The sequence below is a fragment of the Oncorhynchus mykiss genome, chromosome 22 (genome assembly GCF_057628025.1).
Source record: "Oncorhynchus mykiss isolate SJ-2025 chromosome 22, ASM5762802v1, whole genome shotgun sequence".
Lineage (NCBI taxonomy): Eukaryota > Metazoa > Chordata > Actinopteri > Salmoniformes > Salmonidae > Oncorhynchus > Oncorhynchus mykiss.
In genome coordinates this window covers 7,497,895-7,525,570 of record NC_143043.1, presented here as the reverse complement: position 1 = coordinate 7,525,570, position 27,676 = coordinate 7,497,895, and the positions used below count along the sequence as shown (strand labels likewise).

Genomic DNA, 27,676 nt, shown 5'->3' with positions numbered 1-27,676 from the left:
TAATGTAAAACTCAGGTATTTGTAAAAGACACAACCAAGGTCTCATGAATAAAGATGGCGCCGTTTGAGTCCTCTTTCCACCAGTGTCATCTACAAGGACTTGACGATTACCATTTTATTCAGGACATGATTGATTGATTAAAACAACAACCAGCTTTTCAGGCCTTTCAAAGGGTCTTATTGACCCTACATTTCAGAGTTCCTGATTCCTAAATGCCTTTCAAAACAGATCCTGAGAATCACGAGGAGGAACACCATCAAAAACATCCAGCTGTCAATGTTCTTCGAATTTGAAAAAAGCAAGACGGTTGCACTTTATTTGACGGTGAAATCACTATTTTGTACTTTTCTTTCAGAGCAGGCAATGCACCAAACAATAGGCCTAAATAACCTCGTACTCTCTTTCACAAACACCTGACTAACTGTACATGACTGTACAGTGGGGTCCAAAATGATTGTAATTATTATTGCAATTGATTGAATTACACCCTTGATAAAGATGAGCAAAAAAGACTGTAAAAATAAAGAATATTTGTATGCTAAAAAAATTGGGAAATTATGGTATTTTATACTGTTACAATTACTCAGAGAAAGAGGTTTTGTTTAATTAACAAGTGATATCTTTTTTCTCGAAAAAGTGGTCAAAATTATTGCCACCCCAGTTTTCAATACTTTTCAATACCTCACCTTGCGAGGATAATGGCACTGAGCCTTTTTCTAAAATGTTTTAAGAGATTGGAGAACACATTGGGACCATTCCTCCATACAGAATCCTTCCCGATCCTTGATATCCTTCACCTGCGCTTATGGACTGCCCTCTTCATTTCAAACCACAGGTTTTCAATGGTTTTCAGTGGTGTTCAAGTTCAGGGGACTGACCTTTGGAAAATGTTGAATTTGTTGTCATTTAACCATTTATTTGTGGATTATGTGTGCTTGGGGTTATTGTCTCCCTGGTAAATCCACTTGCTGCCAAGTTTCAGCCTCCTGGCAGAGGCAACCAGGTTTTGGGCTAAAATGTCCTGGTACTGGGTAAAGTTCATGATGCCATTCACCTTAACACGGGTCCAAGGACAAGTGAAAGCAAAATAGCCCCTTAACATCAAAGGTAGAGCACCATATTTTACAGTAGGTATGGGGTTATTTTCTGCTTATGCATCCTTATTTCGACGCCAAACCCACCACTTGTGTGCGTGGCCAAAGAGCTCTATTTTCATGTCATCTAACAATTGTAAACACCTGAAGTTTGATAAACGGCATTGGCACTTAGATTGGAATCAGTGCTATGGTAAAAGGACATGAAAATACAACTCTTTGGCCACACACATTGTTACAGGCTTTGGTTTTTCTCTCCATTTTAGCTTGTGTACCTAGTTCCTTAACACGTTCAGGGCCGATTTTACCATATAAATCTTGGTGGGGCAACAAAAAATAAGTGGGATGCATGCCAGCAAAGGCACTACACAACACAACACTAAAACATACATTAATTGCACTATAGCGGTGCCCACAAACTGTTAGGGCCTGTCATCAAAGTGTGACATTCTCTGGATTTATGGTGCTTTCAAAACAACTGGGAATTCTGGAAAAAAAGCAAGGCAGCTGTCTTTTTATTTATTTTATTTTACCTTTATTTTACCAGGCAAGTCAGTTAAGAACAAATTCTTATTTTCAATGACAGCCTGGGAACAGTGGGTTAACTGCCTGTTCAGGGGCAGAACGACAGATTTGTACCTTGTCAGCTCGGGGGTTTGAACTCGCAACCTTCGGGTTCCTAGTCCAACGCTCTAACCACTAGGCTACCCTGCCGCCCGTCTATCGTTGTCTCTGATTGAAGCCATATTTAGGTAGCCTGTTTTCCCATTTTGAGTTGTGGGTGAATATTTTCTTGGTTAGTGTTTGTCGCATCTTCAGAACTGTTCGTTTATCGTTTTGTTGTTTTTGTTCGTCTATTCATCCTTAATTAAAAGTAGTATGGATACGTACCACGCTGCACTTCGGTCCTCCTCTCCTTCCGCCAACGAAAATCATTACAATAAATTTGTGTTGACGTAAAACTACTTTCACAAGCAAGGCACTAAGTACCTATCCCTACACAAAGAAATATCCAGAGAAGTCACCACTCACTACAAAGCTTCAGTCTTTTTCTCCAGTGCCCAAAGACAGGGGTGGGCAAAAAACTGGTTCCTTGTATCCACCAATTTGTCATTGCTGCCATGAGAAAGGCCACACTGTCCTAAGTTAAAACAGAAAATGAGATAGAGAAAAAGCAGTTTCTTCTTGTGGGAGCCCTCCAGCCCATTAAGTTTCTGGTTGGGACTGGTTTATCTCCTAAACAAGCGTTTTGGTCAGACTTGAATGAACCCTTTGTTTCAGATGGGTTTGTGTCTCTGTAGAGTGGTGATACTGTTAAGCAGTCTTTAAAGATACTGCGGGACACTGGGTCAGCCGAGTCCTTCATTGTGGAGGGTGTTTTGCCTTTGAAACTTTTGAAACTGGTTACAATGTGTTAGTTCAAGGCATGGAGGTGGGCTGCATGGTATTTTCATGCAGTCCATCCATGTAGTGAACCATTCATGCAGTGAAACTCAAGTCTGATCTTGTTTCTGGTCCTGTGGTCGTTGGAGTGAAGCTAGTCTACATGTGAAGGGGGCCTCATTAATTTTGGGCAACGATTTGGCTGGTGGGAAGGTTGTGCCAAATCCTGTCGTTTGTAAGGTGCCCAGAGTAGAGGAACCTGACGGATTATCAAATAAATACCCTACAGTCTTCCCAGCATGTGCTGTTACATGTGCCGTGACTAAGAAGATTGCTGAAAGGAAGTCTATTGTTGAGGAGGATGTCACCGATCCCACCATGTTTGTCCTGTTTGTGATATTTAGGTGTGGTCCTGACTTCGGTAATCCCTCCAGAGTTTGAAAAGTCCCAAAGGTGAGCGAGTTAGCAGGACATCTGAAAGAAGAGAGGGTCCCTACAGTTGACACTTCGATGTCTAGGAAGCAGCTGATTTCCAAACAGAGAAAGATGCTTCTCTCTCCCCTCTTTCTGGTACAATACGTCCAGAAGAGGAATTTGATTAAGTTTGTGGGGTACTTTGACAGAGATGATGTTCTGATGAGGAAATGTCAGTCTCATGCCACTTCTGGGCAAGACAACTGACGGAGTTACAGTCCAACAAGAGATACTGAGGGACGCATAACTTCTTATGGCCTGGTCTGAAAAATTATGTTGTAGCTTACTGTACTCATCCTGTCGCGTTTGCCAGCTGACGGGTTAACCCAATCAAACTGTTCCGGTTGCATCTTTTCAGCCTATACATGCTTTAGACAAACCTTTCCGACAGGGTTCTGGTGGACTGTGTTGGTCCTGCTTATTCATCGAGAGCATGAGGAAAGCCAGATTCGCCCTGTGCCTGTGGTATGGTTGAGTAACTCAGTGATCCTGCAAAACGATAATGGATTTTTGGTACACTTATCTACAGGGGATAAAGGCGACATTGCTGCACTACTTTTAGAATATCAAGGTTTATTCTCAGATGTGCTGACTCAGACAAATTTAGAGCATGACATTGACGTTGGGGACTCTGCCCCAAATAAACAGCACGTCTATCAAGTGAATCCTGAAAAGAGAGAGAAACTCTGCAGCAAGATGTAGTTCATGCTTGCACACCGCATTGCACAACATGGCAACAGTCTGTGGAATTAGCCCTGTATAATAGTACCTCAGCCGGGTGGGTCTCTGCATTTTTTCCCCAGATTTTTCGTAAACACAATACCATTACTAAGCCAGACTCATACCCTTTGCCCAGGGTCAACAATTGTGTAGACTGTGTTGGTGCTGCCAAGTACGTTAGCAAGTTTGATCTGCTGAAGGGATATTGCCCCTCTATCTGAGGGCGCCGAAGAGCTATCTGTTTTTGTTTTCTTACCTTTGTCTTCTGTTCAGTTTAAGGAATGCCACGTTTGAATGTGTATGCACATCGCACAACAGTGTATCTCGGGAAGGGCCAAGGAAAAGTCAGACCGGTCTTCTCGCCAGGAATTGCACCGAACTTTGCCCAGGTTGTTGCTTCACCTGGTATGGCAACTGCTCGGCATCTGACCGTAAGGTGCTACAGAGGGTAGTACATCACTGAGGCCAAGCTTCCTACCATCCAGGACCTAAATACTAGGAGGTGTCAGAGGAAGGGCCAAAAAATTTGCAAAGACTCCAATCACCCAAGTCATAGACTGTTGTCTCTGCTACTGCACAGCAAGCGGTACCAGAGCACCAAGTCTAGGACCAAAAGGCTTCTTAACAGCATCTACCCCCAAGCCATAAGATTGCTGAACAACTAATCAAATGGTCACCAGGACTATCCCTTTGTTTTTACTCTGCTGCTACTCTCTGTTTATTATCTATGCATAGTTACTTTACAAATGAGCTTGACTAAACTGTACCCCCCACATTGACTCGGTACCGGTATCCCCTGTATTTAGCCTCGTTATTGTTATGTAAATTCTTGTGGTACTTTTTACTGCATTGTTGGTTAAGGGCTTGTAAGTAAGCATTTCACAGTAAGGTCTACACCTGTTATATTCGGCACAAATAACATTTGATTTGATTTCAGTGCCTTAGAAAGTAGTCACACCCATTGAATGTTTCCACATTGTGTTGGTTACAGCCTCAATTCTTACAAATTAATAAAAAATGAAAAGCTGAAATGTCTTTAGTCAATAAGTATTCAAACACTTTGTTATGGCAAACCTAAATAGGTTCAGGTGTAAAAATGTGAATAATAACATAGTAAGTTGACTGACTCACTCACTGTGTGTAAAAATAGTGTTTAATTACACTTTGGATGGTGTATCAATAAACCCAGGCACTACAAAGATACGGGCATCCTTCCTAATTCAGTTGCCGGAGAACAAGAAAACAGTTACAGAGTTTAATGGCTGTGATATGAGAAAAATGAGAATGGATCATCAACATTGTAGTTACTCCACAATACTAACCTAATTGACAGTGAAGAGCAGGCAGCCTGTACATAATAAAAAACATTCCAAAATGTTGGCAAGGAATTAAAGTAATACTGCAGAAAATGTGGCAAAGCAATTTACTTTTTGTCCTGAATACGTTTTATGTTTGGGGGTAAATCCAATACAACACATTGCTGAGTAACAGTCTCCATATTTTCCAGCATACAAGTGGCTGCACCATGTTATGGGTATACTTGTAATCGTTAAGGTCTGGGGAGTTTTTCAGGATAAAAAAGAAAGGGAATGGAGCTAAGCACATGCAAAACCCTAGAGGAAAACCTGGTTCAGTCTGCTTTCCACCAGACACGGGGAGATGAATTCACTTTCAGCAGAACAATGACCTAAACCACAACCCCAAATATAGACCAGATTTGCTTACCACGGCGACATTGAATGTTCCTGTGTGGCCTAGTTACAGTTTTGACTTAAATCGGATTGAAAATCTATGGCAAGACTTGAAAATGGTTGTCTAGCAATGATCAACAACCAACTTGACAGAGCTTGAATAATTTTGTAAAGAACAATGTGTAAATATTGTATAATCCAGATGTGCACAGCTCTTAGAGACTTACCCAGAAATATTCAGAGCTGTAATTGCTGACAAAGGTGATTATAACATGTATTGGCTCAGGGCTGTGTACACTTCTCGTTTTCAATACATTTGCAAACCGTTACAAAAACATGTTTTCACTTTTTCATTATGTGGTATTGTATGTAGATGGTTAAGAAAACAAATGTCATCCTTTTTGAATTCTGTCTGTAACACAACAAAATGTGGAATAAATCAAGGGGTATGAATCATTCTTGAAGTCACTGTATGTGTCAACCTCTACCCGTCTAGCTACCCCTCTAGTGGTCTATACCGATCATAACCTCTCTCGTTTTCCTGCAAAGGACTAGTTCCACAAATAACCGGCTCCTTCACTGGAATCTGATATTGCAGAAGTTCCCCCTTGAAATTCAACATGTCTGCGGCAAGGACAACTTGATCTTTCGAGGGTGGGCAGTCAATACGATTTGTGTGTTCTGTGTTTAGCCAGCAAATTGAACTTCTGCACATTTTAGATTTCCTGCATGTTTTCCATAGACATTTGTTTTGTTTTGTTTTGGCTCTTAAGTATAACAGAGAAATATTTAAAAGTGTCATTTTCCCTCTGTTTTCACAATCTTGCGCTTTACGCAGCTACTTTATTTTCTATATATACAAAAATAATAGGGATGTAAAAGCTAACTGGTAGTCTAGCTAACAAATAATACAATTGACTTCCCTTTTTTTAGCTAGCTAGTTCCAGACAATTTTCTCATCATGAATGAAGTAAGTATAGTAACAATATTTTCTTGCAATATCGACACAATTTAGATTTATGCATTGACAGTTTGGAGTGGACACAGACCAACACTCTACCCTCACGTTGGGTCTGGATTACCAAGAGACTGCCACTGACGACCCAATCAGCACTCATCTCATTGTCCATAATAACAGAAAGGGCAGGCAGGGGTATTGAGGGTGTGCAACTTACATTTTTTGTTAAATAAATAACTTTCCGCAAAGATTGGCCTACGTTTGCATATTTCCAGAAAATGTATGATTGGAGCTGTGGTTTTGCTATGCTGCATTTCTGAAACAGAAATAGCAGAGACATACAAGGATGAAACATTACATGATTTGTAAATCATATATATATTTTAATGATATCTATTGAAAATATGAATTCTTTGAGAAATACAGATACATAAATGATCAGGTATGAACAGATATGATGCATTTCTGAAAACGTGGATTTGTTCATGCCTGAGTATAAAGGCTTAGATTTGTCTGCATGTTGACACCCGGAGTTTGAATAATCAACAAATATGCATGCTCATCAGGTGCGTGTCTTGAACGTATCTCAACCCAGATATCTCCCTGGACTAAAATGGTAGCAGGGAGATTTTGGAGGTCCAGATTGAATGTATGTATAAACTGTCCCATTACCATTACCATTATCTCCGTATATGAAATTAAACTCCCTAGATTCGATGTTCGCGCATCTGTGAAAATCGAATTACCAAAATTAAAAAAATCCCCATAAAAATAATTCTGTTGAAGCCGCAGGTATGTTTTTTTGCATGTGCTGTGTCTCAATACACCACATCCACATATGTGGTGAAAGGCAGCAGAGCTGCAGCTGTGTTTGTCAGACCATGAGACATCCTGAAAAATCGGTCTTCTCATGATAACATCAGTAGTGTCTGAACGGTTTGGCCCACAAACTACAGTATTATGACCCCACTATGGAAGGTGAGACTCTCACAAACACATACATGTCGGTTTGCTCTAGGATGCCCGCAAGCCTCACAAGACTCATCTGAAGGTAGCCCGGTACCATTTTTTTTTAAGTATTGAAGTATACACTATGGAAGTAGTTTAGTTCCTAAAAAAAAGAGGTTGTGTCAAATATTTTTGTTTTATCATTTCCTGATCTTTTTTATATCTCTCAGATATAGGACAGACACTTCAGAACAAACGTCCTTTTTATTGTATTTTTTGACTATCTGTGGTTCCATGTATGAATGTGTTATTCAACGTGTTTCTATGGGCTACTGGCAGTAAGGCCAAATTCAATGTTTCGTCAAATAATGTTTTCATATTTTTATGTATATCTAAAGAGGTCCTAAAATTCTAAGTCAAAAAACTAAATGATCTTTGGTAATGACCATCTTGGTATGACCGCCGGCTTAGACTAAGGGTTTTAAAAGGACATATGTATCTGGAGCACCTTATATCTAATAAAATGCCAGATATCTGGAAATATATAAATATATCCCCTAATATTCACCGTTTTTGCCCAGTGCTGTGGTTTGAATTGAAGCGAGCAGTCAATAAGCAGCAGGCAAAGGATAGCAAGGATCTGGAAAGATTATGCATTGAGGAATGGTCAAGATCCCTCCCAATGTGTTCTCTAATCTCATATAGCATTTTAGAAAAAGGCTTATCCTTGCAAGGTGAGGCATACAAAACAGGAGCCAATAATGTTGATCCTTATCTTTTTGAGAGAAAAAATAACATGACTTGTTATTACTTCTTGCGACTAGCAATCCCGGATCCGGGAGCGTAATCATAGCCTCAAACGAATTAGCATAACGCAGCAGGCATAAATACCCCTAGAAACTTTTCCTATTCATGAAAATCACAAATGAAATATATTGAGACACAGCTTAGCCTTTTGTTAATCACACTGTCATCTCAGATTTTCAAAATATGCGTTACAGCCAACGCTAGACAAGCATTTGTGTAAGTTTATCATGGCATAATGCTATGCTAGGCTCTGCTGGCAGCAGGCAACATTTTCACGAAAATAAGAAAAGCAATCAAATTAAATCATTTACCTTTGAAGAACGTGGGATGAGACTCACAGTTAGATAGCAAATGTTCCTTTTTTCCAAAAATATTATTTTTGTAGGCGAAATAGCTCCCGTTTGTTCATCATGCATGGCTAAGAAATCGTCCGGAAAATGCTATCACTACAACGCCAAACTTTTTTCCAAATTAGCTCCATAATATCGACAGAAACATGGCAAACGTTGTTAAGAATCAATCCTCAAGGTGTTTTTAACATATATATTCGATAATATATCCATCGAGGCAATTGGTTTCTCATAAGAAGCGATTGGAAAAATGTCTACCTCAGTATTTTACGCAAGATTTTCTGCGGGAGACGTCATGTGACCACTTGCTAAATGTGGTCCCTTACGGCTATTCGTCAACAGAAATGTGTAAAAAGACGTCACAATGCTGTAGACACCTTGGGGAATACGTAGAAAACGTAAGCTCATTCGTAGCTCATTCACAGCCATATAAGGAGTCATTGGCATGAGGCGGTTGGATTGGATTGATTGGATTGGATTGGATTTTATCTGGGTTTTGCCTGTAACATCAGTTCTGTTGCACTCACAGACAATATCTTTGCAGTTTTGGAAACGTCAGAGTGTTTTCTATCCAAAGCTGTCAATTATATGGATAGTCGAGCATCTTTTCATGACAAAATATCTTGTTTAAAACGGGAACGTTTTTTATCCAAAAATGTAAATATCGCCCCCTAGTCGTAAAAGGCCCAGTGCAGCCAAAATGTGATTTCCTTGTTTTTTATATGAAATATTTCCACAATACGGATCTTAATTTGGGCCAGTTTGTTACAGCAGGAGAATAATCCTGCAGCAACATGAAATTTGAATTATTATGTTGATTATAACTAATATTTGTAGGGGTTGATACATTTTGTGTGTCGGAAAATCAAGTCTGAAATTTCAAAGTGGAAATTACAAACTTCAGAATCCTTTTAAATCCTCAAATACACTACAAGTATTCCTGCAACAGGGTGATCAAATTAAGATCCTACATCTGCATGAAGTCGAAATAACCCTGATAATGCCCTTTCTGTGTAAACTGATCTGATTATAATAGACTAATGAACATTCATCGTTCATTTGCATATACTGTTTCCTCCTAGTTCTGGTGCTGGTCCCGCCCAAAAGCATGAGAGACAGTGCAAAGATAGCCATACTGCAAAGTCTTCCATCCGAACAATCAATTTGTCTTATTTGGCGTTATAATCAAGTGTCAGAGAAGTTCAGTCTGAACCTCCACATCTGCACAGCACACATCAGACTGCATTCCAAATCAGGCTGGGTACACATCTGGATTTTCCAGCAGCTCTATCTTTATGTCACATGGATCTTGAAACCAACAGCAGTAGCAAACATTCCTGAAGTAAGTATTACATTGTTATTTTTATTTAGTAAGTAAATGATATGCTATTCGTGGGTTGCATGCTTCTTCACAATATTGTGACTTAGAAAACAGATTACATTTTTAAAGGAGGCAAATAATTTGTAGGAAAACATTTTGTCATCACTGTGATGTTGCCAGTTTTACTTTAGACGGAGTATAACTTTAGCTAGCTACCTTGCTAAGATTGAGGAACAGGAGTCAGACCGGATTTTAGCTAGCTAAAGTTAGCCTTGCTAGCTATTTTTGATTAACTTTTCTCGCTATGGCATCTCTCTAAAGTAACTTTGACGACGTGATAATGATGGCAAAGTTGTTTCCTACTTTACCAATGTCATTGTATTCCAGGCCACTAAAGTGTCTAGATTTCTAGCTAGTAAAGTCTTCGAGCTATCTAATGCTAGCTATATAGGCTTTTGACTGTTGTTCCAGCTGCAGTCAGTCAGTCACCCACAACAGACCAATGTAGCCTATTTGATTTAGTTGACTATTTATTTGACTATACAAAATAAATAGCTGAAATTTACCATTTGAAAAGTATTTGTCATTAGAGCTAAAAACAAACTGGCCTGCAAGACAGAAGAAAGAGAGAGGTTATATTATTATTATTATTATTAGCTAGCTAGATATCTCACAAGGTTGATGTTTATTTGTGATGTGATTCCTAAAAAATAATAAGCCTTCTGGCTGTTGAATGCAATAATGGATGTATAGATAGATAGATAATATAATTCATGAAAACTCGGACTGGAGGTCTAGGAGGACTCGCTACAGGCATACATTATCATATTTCAGTTATGGACTATCAGATATTAAATTATGTTACATGTTTTCTCCAATGTTCAAGTGAAAACCTTAAGATTATATAATTTAACTTTGTCACCTTGCAAACAGGTTGATAACTTGTGACACAATTGCCTTCCATTGATAGTCCCCTTTTTATGTGCTAAAGGATCATCACTGAGGGAGGACCATGAGGTCATGGACTTCTTGGAAGAAGATGCTTTTGATGAGAAGCTACTTGATGAAGATGATGATGAAGAGTATGACACACACAAAGGACAGACAGATAAACATTGACTGGCAGAGAAGCAGCTGAACTGGTTCCCCCCAATCCTCCTAGGTTGTTGCTGTTGGAGGTGGCTGCTGTACATACCAAGCTGGTGGTGCAGGTCGTAAAAATGCTCTAGCCTGGTCCCAGATCTGTTTATGCTGTCGTGCTTCGGATGCATGACAGTTGGCATGCCATGTTACCACAGCAGTTGGCTATACATATAGCACAAACAGATCGAAGACCAAGCTAACATTTGGCTGAATGTCAGAACAGAAAGAGTGAAACTTAAATGTACTTGAGGACTGCTCTAGAAATGGTTGTCTTTGTTACAGGAAAGATAGAAAGGAGAATATGACGTGGATTGCTTTTGTGGTATCCCAATGCGAGGGCAGGTAGTTGTGGATATTTTATGGTTCTAATAGTGATGCAACTTGCACTTTGTTTCTAGGTTTGAATGAGACAATGTATTCCCCTAACCTTATTCTTTCAATAAAGTAATTGTTTTGTTAATATTATATTACTTGTGTATGTCGTTCCTTATCATATGTAAGACTTTGACTTTGCTTGGGTGCAAATGTGTGTTTAATTTACTATCTGGATAAGAAACAGATTATGGAAAATTCCATAAAAATGTTTTAAAAGTACAATCAGTCACAAACAGGTGTTCCTTATTTTGAATGAATCATAATCTAAATACATTTACTATGAGTTATACTTTGAAGAGCTTGAGTTGTAAAACAATAACTTGAAAATACTTACATACCATGATTTTGACTTTCATTATAACATGGTTTACGATCTGTTTAGTATGTTATGCAAATAAATAAGAAAAATATATGAAGAATGACAACAACCTTTTATTGCAATCTGGTTTCTTTATTTTCTTTCAACACAGAAACATTCCAAAATGTGTAACTCAAGAGTATTTACTCATTAGACAAATTTAAATAGTATCATCAGAATGTCTATTTCGAATGATTAATTAGGCTTTGTGATGATATTGAAGACTATACCATGGGCCTCTGTGTCTCAGTTCTAACTATAACTTACTGTGTTTGACCTCTGAGACACAGAGGCCTAGAGTCTGCCCTGTAGATAATCATGGCTTTCTGCAATGAAGAGTAAAAGCCAGGATGGCCCACATAGCAAACGTTTTGGTCCTGCATCTTCTAGTGACCTATTGAAAACAGTACAAGAATGATATAGCAAATGAAGATGTGTGATGTGCATGCCTTTTATTTGAATAATAACGTAGCCTACACACCTGTGGAAGTTTGTCACTTTCAGGGTCCAACTCCAGCCCCAAATGACAGGTTGAATACCATGGGCCTTTGTTACAATATTTTTTTTAAAGGGGTAGCGGTGGGCTCTAGACAATTATATCAGCCAATCAGGGCTGTATATAAATACACTATCTATACAAAAGTGTGTGGACACCCCCTTCAAATGAGTGGATTTGGCTATTTCAGCCACAACCATTGTTGACAGGTGTATACAATCGACCACAAAGCCATCTCCAAAGACAAACATTAGCAGTAGAATGGCCTAACTAAAGAGCTCAGTGACTTTCAACGTGGCACCGTCATAGGGGGCTACCTTTCCAACAAGTCAGTTCTTAAAAATTTTGCCCCTACTAGAATTGCTGCGGTCAACTGTAAGAGCTATTATTGTGAAGTGGAAACGTCTAGGAGCAACAACGGCTCAGCCGCAAAGTGGTAGGCCAAAAAATATGACTGTCATGAACTCAGATACCTTCTGCACCTCGACCTGTTCTTTTTGCCTGTTGTTTCAGAAGTTTTATTTTGTTCATAAATGTTTGTGTCAAAACCTGCTGGTTTGGACTAGATGTTTACCAACTAGACAGCTAGCTAGGTTGCAATGGAGCCCCCTTCACCTGGAATAGCTTATGAACGTTTCCACCGCTGTAGAAGCTGTGGTTATTATGCTCTTGTCCGGGACAATATTGACAATCCGGAGTACCGGAGGATTTCAGGATTCAGGAATGAGGTAGATATCCTTAGCAACCAAATTTAAATTCTGCGCAAACTTATGGGGAAAATGCAAATTTCTCATTCTCAACTCCTGTGGCTGGACACCGCTCTGGTTTGATAGATGTATCCCCGTCTTGTCATCTGTCCCAATTCAAATGGCCTATGCTACCAGGAACTTGCCTGCCAAGGATGTCGTCTCCATATGCTTCTCCTAAATATTGTAGTGGAATAGACTTTCAACAGCAAGAGGATTGTTCCAAAGAGCGCTGGTGCCATGTCACAAGTTGTGAAAACCAAAGGTAGCGGCATGTTAAATGGACTAGAGTGTCTGCGAGAGGTCCGGAGCAGATCGACATGAAGAATAGCTTTGCCACCCTGGTGCCTGATCACCTGCTCCTTCATCGCTGGGACTGCCTGTGTCTGCAACAGCTGTGCTGATTCCAACTATACTGACTCCAATAGAGGCTTCGTCGTCGAGTTCGGCTCCTTTCCCTCTCTCTGGATCTGACAGGGCTCTGCATGCAGTGGAAGGTCTGGACCTATCGCCAGGAGCTGCGAGTGTATGCTATTCTGCTTCTCTTGGGCCTGTGAAATGTTCCAAGAGTTGTGTGAGGGATAGGAGTGGGTGGATTTTTCCATCCCCTTTTCCGGTCAATGTATTGGGCAGTTCAATGGTGAGAAATGTCTTAGTCCCTGGAGCAAAAACATTATGCTATCCAGGAGCAAGAGTACATCAATAAACACCTCCCAAACATTTTAAACCTGCATCGGGAAATTGAGTCTATCATAGTTCATGTGGCATTCAATGACATTATAAAGGGCAGCTCAGAACAGCTGAAGATGGATTTTAAAGAACTGACTGGGTCTCTGCATGACACCAACAAACACCCCATAATATCTGGCCCTGTGCCTTCCCTAAATCATGGCATTGAATGTTTCAGCAGACTTGTAGCCCTCCATAACTGTCTACTTGACAATTGCAGCTCTGTGGGTGTAACATTTATTGACAATTTTGATATCTTCTGTAAAAAAAGCTTGTTTAATAAGGAGGATGGGATCCACCAAAATCATTTTAGTTCCTGGATCCTTTCACAGGATTATAAGGCTGCGATGAGACAATGTCTTATCAATGACCCAAGCCCAGCTCAGTTAATCCCTACCATTGTGTTGCTAAATTGTCATAATGCTTTAGCAAATATAAATTATCCCAGGGGCATTGGTAGACACAATGGTATTTACCTAAATTATGTCCCTCTAACTGCCCTGAATGCCTCTGCTGATCCGACAGCTATTGTATGCAGTAATCATGTGCTTTTGAACCAGAGTTATACTGTTACCACTGAGGCGGTGTGCCCTAGTAGGAATTCCACTGTGTGCAGCTCACCCTACACTTAACACAAATAACATGAGCATGTTTACTTCTGCTAAGCTTCCCAGTAAAGCAATGAAAACAATCAAGAATCCCAGAAAAGTGCTAAATATTGCCCGCATTTACTTATTTGGGACAGGGGGGCAGTATTGAGTAGCTTGGATAAAAAGGTGCCCAGGGTAAACTGCCTGCTACTCAGTCCTAAAAGCTAGAATATGCATATGATTAGTGGATTTGGATAGAAAAAACTCTGAAGTTTCTAAAACTATTTGAATGATGTCTGTGAGTATAACAGAACTGCAGGCAAAAACCTGAGCAAAAATGTAGCTTAATAAACAAGGTTCATGAAATCAATAATTTTCTAGTAACAGATGACATTCATATTCTGACTATCTCTGAAACTCACTTAGATAATACCTCTGATGATACAGTGGTAGCAATACATGGTTATATTCAGAACCACATTCCAGTAAAGCTTAGAGACGATCTAATGTCAAATACTGTTGAAGTAATATCGCTACACGTTCATCTGCCTCACCTAAAGCCCATTCTTTTGGGAAGCTGCTATAGACCACCAAGTGCTAACAGTCAGTATCTGTATAACGTGTAAAATGCTTGATATTGTATGTGATATTAACAGAGAGGTAATTTTTTCTGGGTGATTTAAATATTGACTGGCTTTCATCAAGCCGCCCAATCAAGAAAAAGCTTCAAACTGTAACCAATGCCTGCAACTGTCACGTTCTGACCTTTATTTCCTTTGTTTTGTCGTTATTTAGTATGGTCAGGGCGTGAGTTGGGGTGGGCAGTCTATTTTTGTTTTTCTATGATTTTGGAATTTCTATGTTTCGGCCTAGTATGGTTCTCAATCAGAGGCAGGTGTCATTAGTTGTCTCAGATTGAGAATTATACTTAGGTAGCCTGGGTTTCACTGTTTGTTTGTGGGTGATTGTCTATGTTAGTTGCTTGTGTCAGCATAGTTCTTATGATAGCTTCACGGTCGTTATTTGTTTTTGTACAGTTTTCTTCGTGTTTTTCGCCATCTATTAAATTATGCATTCACAACACGCTGCGCTTTGGTCCGCTTCTTACGACGATCATGACAGCAACCTGCTTCAGGCTCATTCGACTTATCAGCATAGTTATAAACAGCACAGGAATGAAATCATCAATATGTATTTATTGCATCTTGTCACGCCCTGACCATAGAAATCTTTTATTTTCTTTGGTAGGGTAGGTCAGGGCGTGACTAGGGGTTTAGTCTAGTTTATATTTTCAATGTGGGGTTCTCATTGGTTTTTCTATGTTGGTGTTTTGGTATGATTCCCAATTAGAGGCAGCTGGCTATCATACTTAAGTAGCATTTTTTCCACCTGTTTGTTTTGGTATATTGTTTTGAGTTAGTGCACGTAGCATCGCTGTTGTCACGGTTCGATGTTAGTTTATTGTTTATTTGTTTTTGTCTTTGTTCAGTTTCACTTTATCATAAACTCATGTGGAACTCAACATCCGCTGCGCCTTGGTCCGATATTCATTACAGCGAACGTGACAGAATATCCCATCAAACCAGGACCAAGCAGCGTGTTCACCAGATAAAGGATTTCTGGACATGGGAAGAAGTGATGGGGAGATGCAAAAACCTTCCGTGGCAACAGACGGAAGGAGATAATAGAGGACAGCGATGACGACAGGGTTCGCGGCTACAGAAAGCCCAAGGACAACCCCAATTTTTTTGGGGGGGGGGGGGGATTGGCACATGGAGCTGGCAACTGAGCAGAGGTTGGAACCAGAGACTGTCAGGAAGGAAATGGCAAAAGTTGTGAGAAAGTGAGCCTTCACAGCCCAGTATGTCCTGTGCCAGCTCCTCGCACGTGCCGTGCGAAGTGTGTTACATTTCCGTTACAATTAATGCCGGCTATACGCACCAGGTCTCCAGTACGCCTCCACAGCTCAGTACGTCCTGTGCCTGCTCCCCACACACGCCCTGAGGTGTGTGTCACTAGTCCGGTGCCACCTGTACCGGCCCCATGCATCAGGCCTCCAGTGCGCCTCCCAGTCCGGTACGTCCTGTGCCTGCTCCTCGCGCCTCCCCTGAGGTGCGTGTCACCAGCCCGGTACCACCAGTGCCGGCTCCATGCACCAGGCTTCCTGGGACGATCCCCAGTCCAGAGCTTCCGGCGACAGTTCCCAGTCCAGAGCTTCCGGCAACAGTTCCCAGTCCAGAGCTTCCGGCGACAGTTCCCAGTCCAGAGCTTCCGGCGACGGGCCACAGTTCAGAACCTCCAACGATGGTCCACAGCCCAGAACCTACTGAGACGGTCCATGGTCCGGAATCTCCTGAGACGGTCAACGGTCCGGAACCTCCTGCGACGGTCAACGGTCCGGAACCTCCAGCTCCATGACCGGAGCCTTCTCCTGCGCCGATGCCCAGTCTGAGCATGACGTCCAGTTTAGCTCCAAGGCAGGAGCCCTCCTCTGTGTCGATACCCAGTCCAGACACGGCATCCAGTCCCGCTCCATGGCAGGAGTCTTCTTCTGCACCTAGGTCCAGTCCAGGCACAGTGCTCAGCCTGGGTCCATGGTTGGATCATTGGGATGAGCGGGTTCTTCGTCCCGCACCAGAGCACCCCCGATGCTGGTGGAACCGCGGGAAGAGCGCGACTTCGCACCACACCAGAGCTAGACACTCCCCCTAACCCGCCCTTTTTGTTTCAGGTTTTGCGGTCGGAGTCAGCACCTTTGGGGGGGGGGGGGGGGGGTACTGTCACGTCCTGACCATAAAAAAAGCTTTTATTTCTATGAGTAGGTCAGGGTGTGACTAGGGGTTTAGTCTAGTTTATATTTTATGTGGGGTTCTAGTTGTTTTTTTACATGTTGATGTTTTGGTATGATTCCCAATTAGAGGCAGCTGGCTATCGGTGTCTCTAACTGGGGATCATACTTAAGTCATACTGTGTGTTATGGGATATTTATATCAGCACTCTGATTACTATGAAAAGCAAGACGTGCCACTCTGTTCAGGGCCAGCTGCAGCTTAACTAGGTCTTTCCTTGCAGCACTCGACCACACAACTGAACAATAATCAAGATAAGACAAAACTAGAGCAGGAGGGATGAGGCAAAAGGAATAGCAAATAAGTGTGGCTGCATAACCAATTGGCAAATGTAATGCAAATTGACAAATCATGTGATTAAACTGAATAAAAAGAAGAAACTATACTATGAAACTTTATTAATGATTTAAAGAATGATAGTAAAAAGCTTTGGAGCACATTAAATGAAATTTTGGGCAAAATGGTCAACTCAGCTCCATCATTCATTGAATCAGATGGCTCATTCATCACAAAACACAAGGATAGTGGCTCATTCATCACAAAACCAATTACTTCAATGATTTTTTCATTGGCAAGATTAGCAAACTTAGGCATGACATGCCAGCAACAAACACTGAAACTACACATCCAAGTATAACTAATCAAATTATTAAAGACAAGCGTTATAATTTTAAATTCCGTAAAATGAGTCTGGAAAAGGTGAAAAAAAGATTGTGTCTATCAACAATGACAAGCCCCTGAGGTCCGATAACTTGGATGGAAAATTCCTGAGGATAATAGCGGATGATATTGCCTTTCCTATTTGCATATCTTCAATCTAAGCCTACTAGATAGTGTGTACCCTCAGGCCTGGAGAGAAGAAAAAGTAATTCCCCTACCCAAGAATAGTAAAGCCCCCTTTACTGCCTGAGCCTGTTACCAACCCTTAGTAAACTTCTGAAAAAATACTGTTTGACCATATACAATGCAATTAAACCGTACGCAAATTGACAACATAAATAAAATCAAATGAAATCAAATTGTATTTGTCACACACATGGTTAGCAGATGTTAATGCGAGTGTAGCGAAATGCTTGTGCTTCTAGTTCCGACAATGCAGTAATAACCAACGAGTAATCTAGCTAACAATTCCAAAACTACTACCTTATACACACAAGTGTAAAGGGATAAAGAATATGTACATAAAGATATGTGAATGAGTGATGGTACAGAGCGGCATAGGCAAGATGCAGTAGATGGTATCGAGTACAGTATATACATATGAGATGAGTATGTAAACAAAGTGGCATAGTTTAAAGTGGCTAGTGATACATGTATTACATAAGGATGCAGTAGATGATATAGAGTACAGTATATACGTATACATATGAGATAAATAATGTAGGGTATGTAAACATTATATTAAGTAGCATTGTTTAATCTTAAGCCTACCCCCTCCTTTTTCGAACATTTTGTTAAAAATCGCGCAACTTTTCAGCGTCCTGCTACTCATGCCAGGAATATAGTATATGCATATGATTAGTATGTGTGGATAGAAAACACTCTGAAGTTTCTAAAACTGGTTAAATCACGGCTGTGACTATAACAGATCGTGTGTTTCATCGAAAAGCGCAAGAAAAACTGCTCACTGAAAGCTAAAAATAATATCCATGCGTCACTTTCATGGATTGTTAAAAGGGCACAAAATTAATTATGGACCTGCATGCAATTCCTACAGATTCCACACGATGTCGCCATTGTCGTCATTATCGGGGAGTTATTTGTTGGTAAAACCAACTAACTGGATTCCATTTCTTCCGGTCTCCGCCAGGATGTTTTGAAGTGCACATTTTCGGCCATTGATTTGAAGACGAGGAGCTATTGAATACACATCGCCCCGTGATCCTTTTTGATAGATTATAAACGTTTACTAATACCTAAAGTTGGATTACAAAAGTATTTTGAAGTGTTTTGTGAAAGTTTATCGTCGACTTTTATAATTTTAAAAAATGACGCTGCGTTTTAAAACTATGTTTTTTTCTGAATTACACAGCTTCCATAGATGGCTATTTTGGGTATATATGGACCGATTTAATCGAAAAAAAGACCCAATAGTGATGTTTATGGGGCATATAGGAGTGCCAAGAAAGAAGCTCGTCAAAGGTAATGAATGTTTTATATTTTATTTCTGCGTTTTGTGTAGCACCGGCTACGCTAAATCTTTTGTTTACGTCGCCTTCAGGCATTTTGGGGTGTTGCATGCTATCAGATAATAGCTTCTCATGCTTTCGCCGAAAAGCATTTTAAAAATCTGACTTGTTGGCTAGATTCACAACGAGTGTAGCTTTAATTCTATACCCTGCAAGTGTATTTTGATGAACGTTTGAGTTTTAACGAGTACATTTAGCATTTAGCGTAGCGCATTTGCATTTCCAGGTGCCTAGTTGAGACATCTGCGTCTCAAGTAGGAGCAAGAAGTTAAAGTGGCTAGTGATATATTTTACATCAATTCCCATCAATTCCCATTATTAAATTGGCAAGAGTTGAGTCAGTGTGTTGGCAGCAGCCACTCAAAGTTAGTGGTGGCTGTTTAACAGTCTGATGGCCTTGGGATAGAAGCTGTTTTTCAGTCTCTCGGTCCCTGCTTTGATGCACCTGTTCTGACCTCGCCTTCTGGATGATAGTGGGGTGAACAGGCAGTGGCTCAGTGGTTGTTGTCCTTGATGATCTTTATGGCCTTCCTGTGACATCGGGTGGTGTAGGTGTCCTGGAGGGCAGGTAGTTTGCCCCCGGTGATGCGTTGTGCAGACCTCACTACCCTCTGGAGAGCCTTACGGTTGTGGGCGGAGAAGTTGCCGTACCAGGCGGTGATACAGCCCGACAGGATGCTCTCGATTGTGCATCTGTAGAAGTTTGTGAGTGCTTTTGGTGACAAGCCAAATTTCTTCAGCCTCCTGAGGTTGAAGAGGCGCTGCTGCGCCTTCTTCACGATGCTGTCTGTGTGGGTGGACAAATTCAGTTTGTCTGTGATGTGTACGCCGAGGAACTTAAAACTTACTACCCTCTCCACTACTGTTCCATCGATGTGGATAGGGGGGTGTTCCCTCAAGACCACAATCATGTCCTTAGTTTTGTTGACGTTGAGTGTGAGGTTATTTTCCTGACACCACACTCCGAGGGCCCTCACCTCCTCCCTGTAGGCTGTCTCGTCGTTGTTGGTAATCAAGCATACCACTGTTGTGTCGTCCGCAAACATGATGATTGAGTTGGAGGCGTGCGTGGCCACGCAGTCGTGGGTGAACAGGGAGTACAAGAGAGGGCTCAGAATGCACCCTTGTGGGGCCCCAGTGTTGAGGATCAGCGGGGTGGAGATGTTGTTACCTACCCTCACCACCTGGGGGCGGCCCGTCAGGAAGTCCAGTACCCAGTTGCACAGGGCGGGGTCGAGACCCAGGGTCTCGAGCTTGATGACGAGTTTGGAGGGTACTATGGTGTTAAATGCTGAGCTGTAGTCGATGAACAGCATTCTCACATAGGTATTCCTCTTGTCCAGATGGGTTAGGGCAGTGTGCAGTGTGGTTGAGATTGCATCGTCTGTGGACCTATTTGTGCGGTAAGCAAATTGGAGTGGGTCTAGGGTGTCAGGTAGGGTGGAGATAATATGGTCCTTGACTAGTCTCTCAAAGCACTTCATGATGACGGAAGTGAGTGTACAGAACGCTTGTGGGTAAGGACATTCAGCAAGCAGGGCACTTACACAAATTACTGGTGATTGGCTGAGAGAAACTGATGATAAAAAGATTGTGGGAGCTGTTTTGTTAGACTTCAGTGGGCTTTTGATATTATTGATCATTGTCTTTCAGATAGAAAAACGTTTGTTATGGCTTTACGCCGCCTGCTATATTGTGTGTAAAGAGTTACCTGTCTAACAGAAGACAGAGGGTGTTCTTTAATGGAAGCCTCTCCAACATGGTACAGGTAGAATTCCCCAGGGCAGCTGTCTAGGCCCCAAACTTTTTTCAATCTTTACTAATAACATGCCACTGGCTTTGAGTAAAGCCAGCATTTCTCTGCCTTTTTAACAACACTATCAACAAGACAGGTCCTGCAGGCCCTAGTTTGTCTCACCTGGACTACTGTTCACTCGGGTGGTCAGGTGCCACAAAGAGGGACCTCGGGAAATTACAATCGGCTCAAAACAAGGCAGCATGGAGATATTGACTTCATCATTACCCCACAACACATGCCAGGTCTCTTCACAATCCCCAAGTCAATAACAGACTATGTGAGAAGCACAATAATACATAGAGCAATGGTTACAGGGAACTCTATTGCACATCAAGTAACTGATGCAAGCAGTAGAATCAGATAAAAAAATATTAAAATATACCTTATGGAATAGCAGGGAGTGTGATAAGACATGCACTCTACACACGTACACATGGATTTTGTATTGTAAATATGTTGTAGTAGAGTAGTGGCCTGAGGGCACAAACTTTGTGTTGTGAAAAGTGTTATGAAATGTACAGTGCCTTGCGAAAGTATTCGGCCCCCTTGAACTTTGCGACCTTTTGCCACATTTCAGGCTTCAAACATAAAGATATAAAACTGTATTTTTTTGTGAAGAATCAACAACAAGTGGGACACAATCATGAAGTGGAACGACATTTATTGGATATTTCAAACTTTTTTAACAAATCAAAAACTGAAAAATTGGGCGTGCAAAATTATTCAGCCCCCTTAAGTTAATACTTTGTAGCGCCACCTTTTGCTGCGATTACAGCTGTAAGTCGCTTGGGGTATGTCTATCAGTTTTGCACATCGAGAGACTGACATTTTTTCCCATTCCTCCTTGCAAAACAGCTCGAGCGCAGTGAGGTTGGATGGAGAGCATTTGTGAACAGCAGTTTTCAGTTCTTTCCACAGATTCTCGATTGGATTCAGGTCTGGACTTTGACTTGGCCATTCTAACACCTGGATATGTTTATTTTTGAACCATTCCATTGTAGATTTTGCTTTATGTTTTGGATCATTGTCTTGTTGGAAGACAAATCTCCGTCCCAGTCTCAGGTCTTTTGCAGACTCCATCAGGTTTTCTTCCAGAATGGTCCTGTATTTGGCTCCATCCATCTTCCCATCAATTTTAACCATCTTCCCTGTCCCTGCTGAAGAAAAGCAGGCCCAAACCATGATGCTGCCACCACCATGTTTGACAGTGGGGATGGTGTGTTCAGGGTGATGAGCTGTGTTGCTTTTACGCCAAACATAACGTTTTGCATTGTTGCAAAAAAGTTCCATTTTGGTTTCATCTGACCAGAGCACCTTCTGTGTTTCCCAGGTGGCTTGTGGCAAACTTTAAACAACACTTTTTATGGATATCTTTAATAAATGGCTTTCTTCTTGCCACTCTTCCATAAAGGCCAGATTTGTGCAATATACGACTGACTGATGGTTGTCCTATGGACAGAGTCTCCCACCTCAGCTGTAGATCTCTGCAGTTCATCCAGAGTGATCATGGGCCTCTTGGCTGCATCTCTGATCAGTCTTCTCCTTGTATGAGCTGAAAGTTTAGAGGGACGGCCAGGTCTTGGTAGATTTGCAGTGGTCTGATACTCCTTCCATTTCAATATTATCGCTTGCACAGTGCTCCTTGGGATGTTTAAAGCTTGGGAAATCTTTTTGTATCCAAATCCGGCTTTAAACTTCTTCACAACAGTATCTCGGACCTGCCTGGTGTGTTCCTTGTTCTTCATGATGCTCTCTGCGCTTTTGACGGACCTCTGAGACTATCACAGTGCAGGTGCATTTGTACAGAGACTTGATTACACACAGGTGGATTGTATTTATCATCATTAGTCATTTAGGTCAACATTGGATCATTCAGAGATCCTCACTGAACTTCTGGAGAGAGTTTGCTGCACTGAAAGTAAAGGGGCTGAATAATTTTGCACGCCCAATTTTTCAGTTTTTGATTTGTTAAAAAAGTTTGAAATATCCAATAAATGTCGTTCCACTTCATGATTGTGTCCCACTTGTTGTTGATTCTTCACAAAAAAATACAGTTTTATATCTTTATGTTTGAAGCCTGAAATGTGGCAAAATGTCGCAAAGTTCAAGGGGGCCGAATACTTTCGCAAGGCACTGTAATATCATGTAATATTCTAAACTGTATACAACTGCCTTAATGTTTCTAGACCACAGGAAGAGTAGCCGGAGAGGATGGGTGACGTTTTACATGCTCTTAACCAACTGTGCTATTTTCTTAGTTTTTTGTTGTTGTTTGCAACTTATTTTTTAACTAATTATGTAAATGATGTGGCTGCTACCGTCTCTTATGACCAAAAATAACTTCTCGACATCAGAACTGCGATGACTCACCTTGAACTGGAAGAAGCTTTTTCCTTTAACGAGTATAACGAGAAGAATATACTGTTTTTCCGGGAACAGGCCCAAATCCTTGTCATTCGGCTGGCTTCTGAGAATTTGTGCAAGTGAGTAAACTCCCACTGTCATCGGTTCTATTGGCCAACGTACAATCATTGGAAAATCAAGATTATCCTGCCAACGGGACAATAAAAACTGTAATATCTTATGTTTCACCGAGTCGTGGCTGAACAACGATATAGAGCTGGCGGGATTTTCCATGCACCGGCTGAACAGAGAAGCTGCGTCTGGTAAGACGAGGGATGGGGATGTTTGTCTATTTGTCAATAACAGCTGGTGTGCGATGTTTAATATTAAAGAAGTCTCGAGGTATTGTTCACCTGAGGTTGAGTATTTTATGGTAAACTGTAGACCAAGCTGTCTACCAAGAGAGTTGTCAACTGTATTATTCGTAGCTGTCTATTTACCACCACAAACTGATGCTGGCACTAAGACTGCACTCAACCAGCTCTATAAGGCCAGGGACATTAATGCAGGCAAACTTAAATCAATTTTTCCTAATTTCTACCAGTATGCTTTTTGCTGCATTGCTGACGGCATTTCCGGTCACAACTTGCAGACTTGTTTATGTTTTGCTGTGCGTTTTGTGCATTTTGTGGCCAACCTTACTTTGCTACCTGACAACTTTAAGTTTTTTACTTTTTAATTATCGTTTCTATTTTTGGTCAGTCAACTTTTTGTCAATCAACTTTTTCACTCCGGACGCTTTATCTGGACGTGGTTCGTCAGGACCTCCAACAGCCGAAGCTAAGTAGTAGAATTAACATGATGCCTTCTAATTGCAGTAGCTGTACTCATAATCTACAGGAGAACGATCGCCTTACGGCGAAGATAGCTGTGTTGCAAGCCCAGCTTCAGACGCAATCGTTAGGCAAGGGTAATTTCAGTGTAGGAAAGGATGAAACAGCGTCTGTGCCACCAGTAAGTACAGATAGTAACGTTAGCATAAATCCCCTCGCACGGTCCCCGCAGCCTGACAACTTTCTCATGGTTTCTGCAGGGAAATGCTGTAGGAATGCTCAACCGGTGTCGCTGATTCAGCCGATAGAACATTTCAACCGGTTTTCCCCATTAAGCAGCGAGTCGGAGTCTGAGGCCGAGCCTTTTTTGTCTCTACTTCTCCCGTCACGGGGTCTGAGACGCTGAAGCTTCCCACCATTAGCTCTGACAAATTGAAAACCCTAGTCATTGGCGACTCCAATACCGCAGTATTAGACTTAAAACGAATCATCCAGCGATCATACACTGTTTACCAGGGGGCAGGGCTACCGACGTTAAGGCTAATCTGAAGACGGTGCTGGCTAAAGCTTAAACTGGCGAGTGTAGAGAGTATAGAGATATTGTTATCCACGTCGGCACCAACGATGTTAGGATGAAACAGTCAGAGGTCACCAAGTGCAACATAGCTTCAGCGTGTAAATCAGCTAGAAAGCTGTGTCAGCATCGAGTAATTGTCTCTGGCCCCCTCCCAGTTAGGGGGAGTGATGAGCTCTACAGCAGTCTCACAACTCAATCGCTGGTTGAAAACTGTTTTCTGCCCCCCCCCCCCCCAAAAAAAAAGATAGAATTTGTAGATAATTGGCCCTCTTTCTGGGACTCACCCACAAACAGGACCAAGCCTGGCCTGCTGAGGAGTGACGGACTCCATCATAGCTGGAGGGGTGCTCTCATCTTATCTTCCAACATAGACAGGGCTCTAACTCCTCTAGCTCCACAATGAAATACGGCGCAGTTAGGCAGCCTGCCAGCTTATTGGAGTCTGCCACTAGCACAGTCAGTGTAGTCAGCTCAGCTATCCCCATTGAGAACGTGTATGTGCCTCGACCTGGGTTGGGCAAAACTGAACATGGCGGTGTTCGCCTTAGCAATCTCATTAGGATAAAGACCTCCTCCATTCCTGTCATTATTGAAAGGGATCGTGATACCTTACATCTTAAAATAGGGCTACGTAATGTTTGATCCCTTACTTCAAAGGCAGTTATAGTCAATTAACTAATCACTGATCATAATCTTGATGTGATTGGCCTGACTGAAACATGGCTTAAGCCTGATGAATTTACTGTGTTAAATGAAACCTTACATCCTGGTTACACTAGTGACCATATCCCCCATGCATCCCGCAAATGCGGAGGTGTTGCTAACATTTACGATAGCAAATTTCAATTTAAAAAAAATATATATATGTTTTCGTCTTTTGAGCTTCTAGTCATGAAATCTATGCAGCCTACTCAATCACTCTTTATAGCTACTGTTTACAGGCCTCCTGGGCCGTATACAGCATTCCTCATTGCGTTCCCTGAATTCCTATCGGACCTTGTAGTCATAGCAGATAATATTCTAATTTTTGGTGACTTTAATATTCACATGGAAAAGTCCACAGACCTACTCCAAAAGTTTTTCGGAACCATCAACGGCTCAGTGGATTTTGGCCAACATGTCTCTGGACCTACTCACTGTCACAGTCATACTCTGGACCTAGTTTTGTCCCATGGAATAAATGTTGTGGATCTTAATGTTTTTCCTCATACTCCTGGACTATCGGACCACCATTATATTACATTTGTAATTGCAACAAATAATCTGCTCAGACCCCAACCAAGGAGCATCAAAAGTCACCCTATAAATTCACAGACAACACAAAGATTCCTTGATGCCCTTCCAGACTGCCTACCCAAGGATGTCAGAGGGCAAAAATCAGTTTACCACCTAACTGAGGAACTCATTTTAACTAGTTTGGCGCCACACCAAACTGGAAGTCTTCCGACTAGCTTGGAAAGACAGTACCGTGCAGTATCGAAGATCCCTTACTGCTGCTCGATCATCCTATTTTTCCAACTTAATTGAGGAAAATAAGAACAATCCGAAATGTATTTTTGATACTGTCGCAAAACTAACTAAAAAGCAGCCTTCTCCAAGTGAGGATGGCTTTCACTTCAGCAATAATAAATGCATGAACTTCTTTGAGGAAAAGATCATGATTATTAGAAAGCAAATTACAGACTCCTCTTTAAATCTGCGTATTCCTTCAAAGCTCAGTTGGCCTGAGTCTGCACAACTCTGCCAGGACCTAGGATCAAGAGAGACACTCAAGTGTTTTAGTACTATATCTCTTGACACAATGATGAAAATAATCCTGGCCTCTAAACCTTCAAGCTGCATACTGGACCCTATTCCAAGTAAACTACTGAAAGAGCTGCTTCCTGTGCTTGGCCCTCCTATGTTGAACATAATAAACGGCTCTCTATCCACCAGATGTGTACCAAACTCACTACAAGTGGCAGTAATAAATCCTCTCTTGAAAAAGCCAAACCTTGACCCAGAAAATATAAAAAACTATCGGCCTACATCGAATCTTCCATTCCTCTCAAACATTTTAGAAAAGGCTGTTGCACAACAACTCACTGCCTTCCTGGAGACAAACAATGTATACGAAGTGCTTCAGTCTGGTTTTAGACCCCATCATAGCACTGAGACTACACTTGTGAAGGTGGTAAATAACCGTTTAATGGCATCAGACCGAGGCTCTGCATTTGTCCTCGTGCTCCTAGACCTTAGTGCTGCTTTTGATACCATCAATCTCCACATTCTTTTGTAGAGATTGGAAACCCAAATTGGTCTACACGGACAAGTTCTGGCGTGGTTTAGATATTATCTGTCGGAAAGATATCAGTTTGTCTCTGTGAATGGTTTGTCCTTTCACAAATCAACTGTAAATTTCGGTGGTCCTCAAGGTTCCATTTTAGGACCACTGTTTTTTTCACTATATATTTTACCTCTTGGGGATGTAATTTGAAAACATAATGTTAACTTTCACTGCTATGCGGATGACACACAGCTGTACATTTCAATGAAACATGGTGAAGCCCCAAAATTGCTCTCGCTAGCAGCCTGTGTTTCAGACATAAGGAAGTGAATGGCTGCAAATGTTATACTTTTAAACTCGGACAAAACAGAGATGCTTGTTCTAGGTTCCAAGAAACAAAGAGATCTTCTGTTGAATCTGACAATTAATCTTAATGGTTGTACAGTCGTCTCAAATAAAACTGTGAAGGACCTCGGCGTTACTCTGGACCCTGATCTCTCTTTTGACGAACATATCAAGACAAGGACAGCTTTTTTCCAGTTACGTAACATTGCAAAAATCAGAAACTTTCTGTCCAAAACTGATGCAGAAAAATTAATCCATGCTTTTGTTACTTCTAGGTTAGACTACTGCAATG

The 27,676-nt window shown here is 41.4% G+C and overlaps 1 protein-coding gene and 1 long non-coding RNA gene across 12 annotated transcripts in view; both read left to right on the top strand.

Annotated features, from left to right (window-relative positions):
* The window catches only part of pcbp3 (poly(rC) binding protein 3), a 175,814-nt gene that overhangs the window by 136,708 nt on the left and 11,430 nt on the right, over positions 1-27,676 (top strand). The window lies entirely within an intron of this gene.
* On the top strand, positions 9,509-11,353 carry LOC149972786 (uncharacterized). Its single transcript, XR_016490479.1, has 2 exons — positions 9,509-9,768; positions 10,739-11,353. It is a non-coding gene; the product is annotated as an uncharacterized LOC149972786 (long non-coding RNA).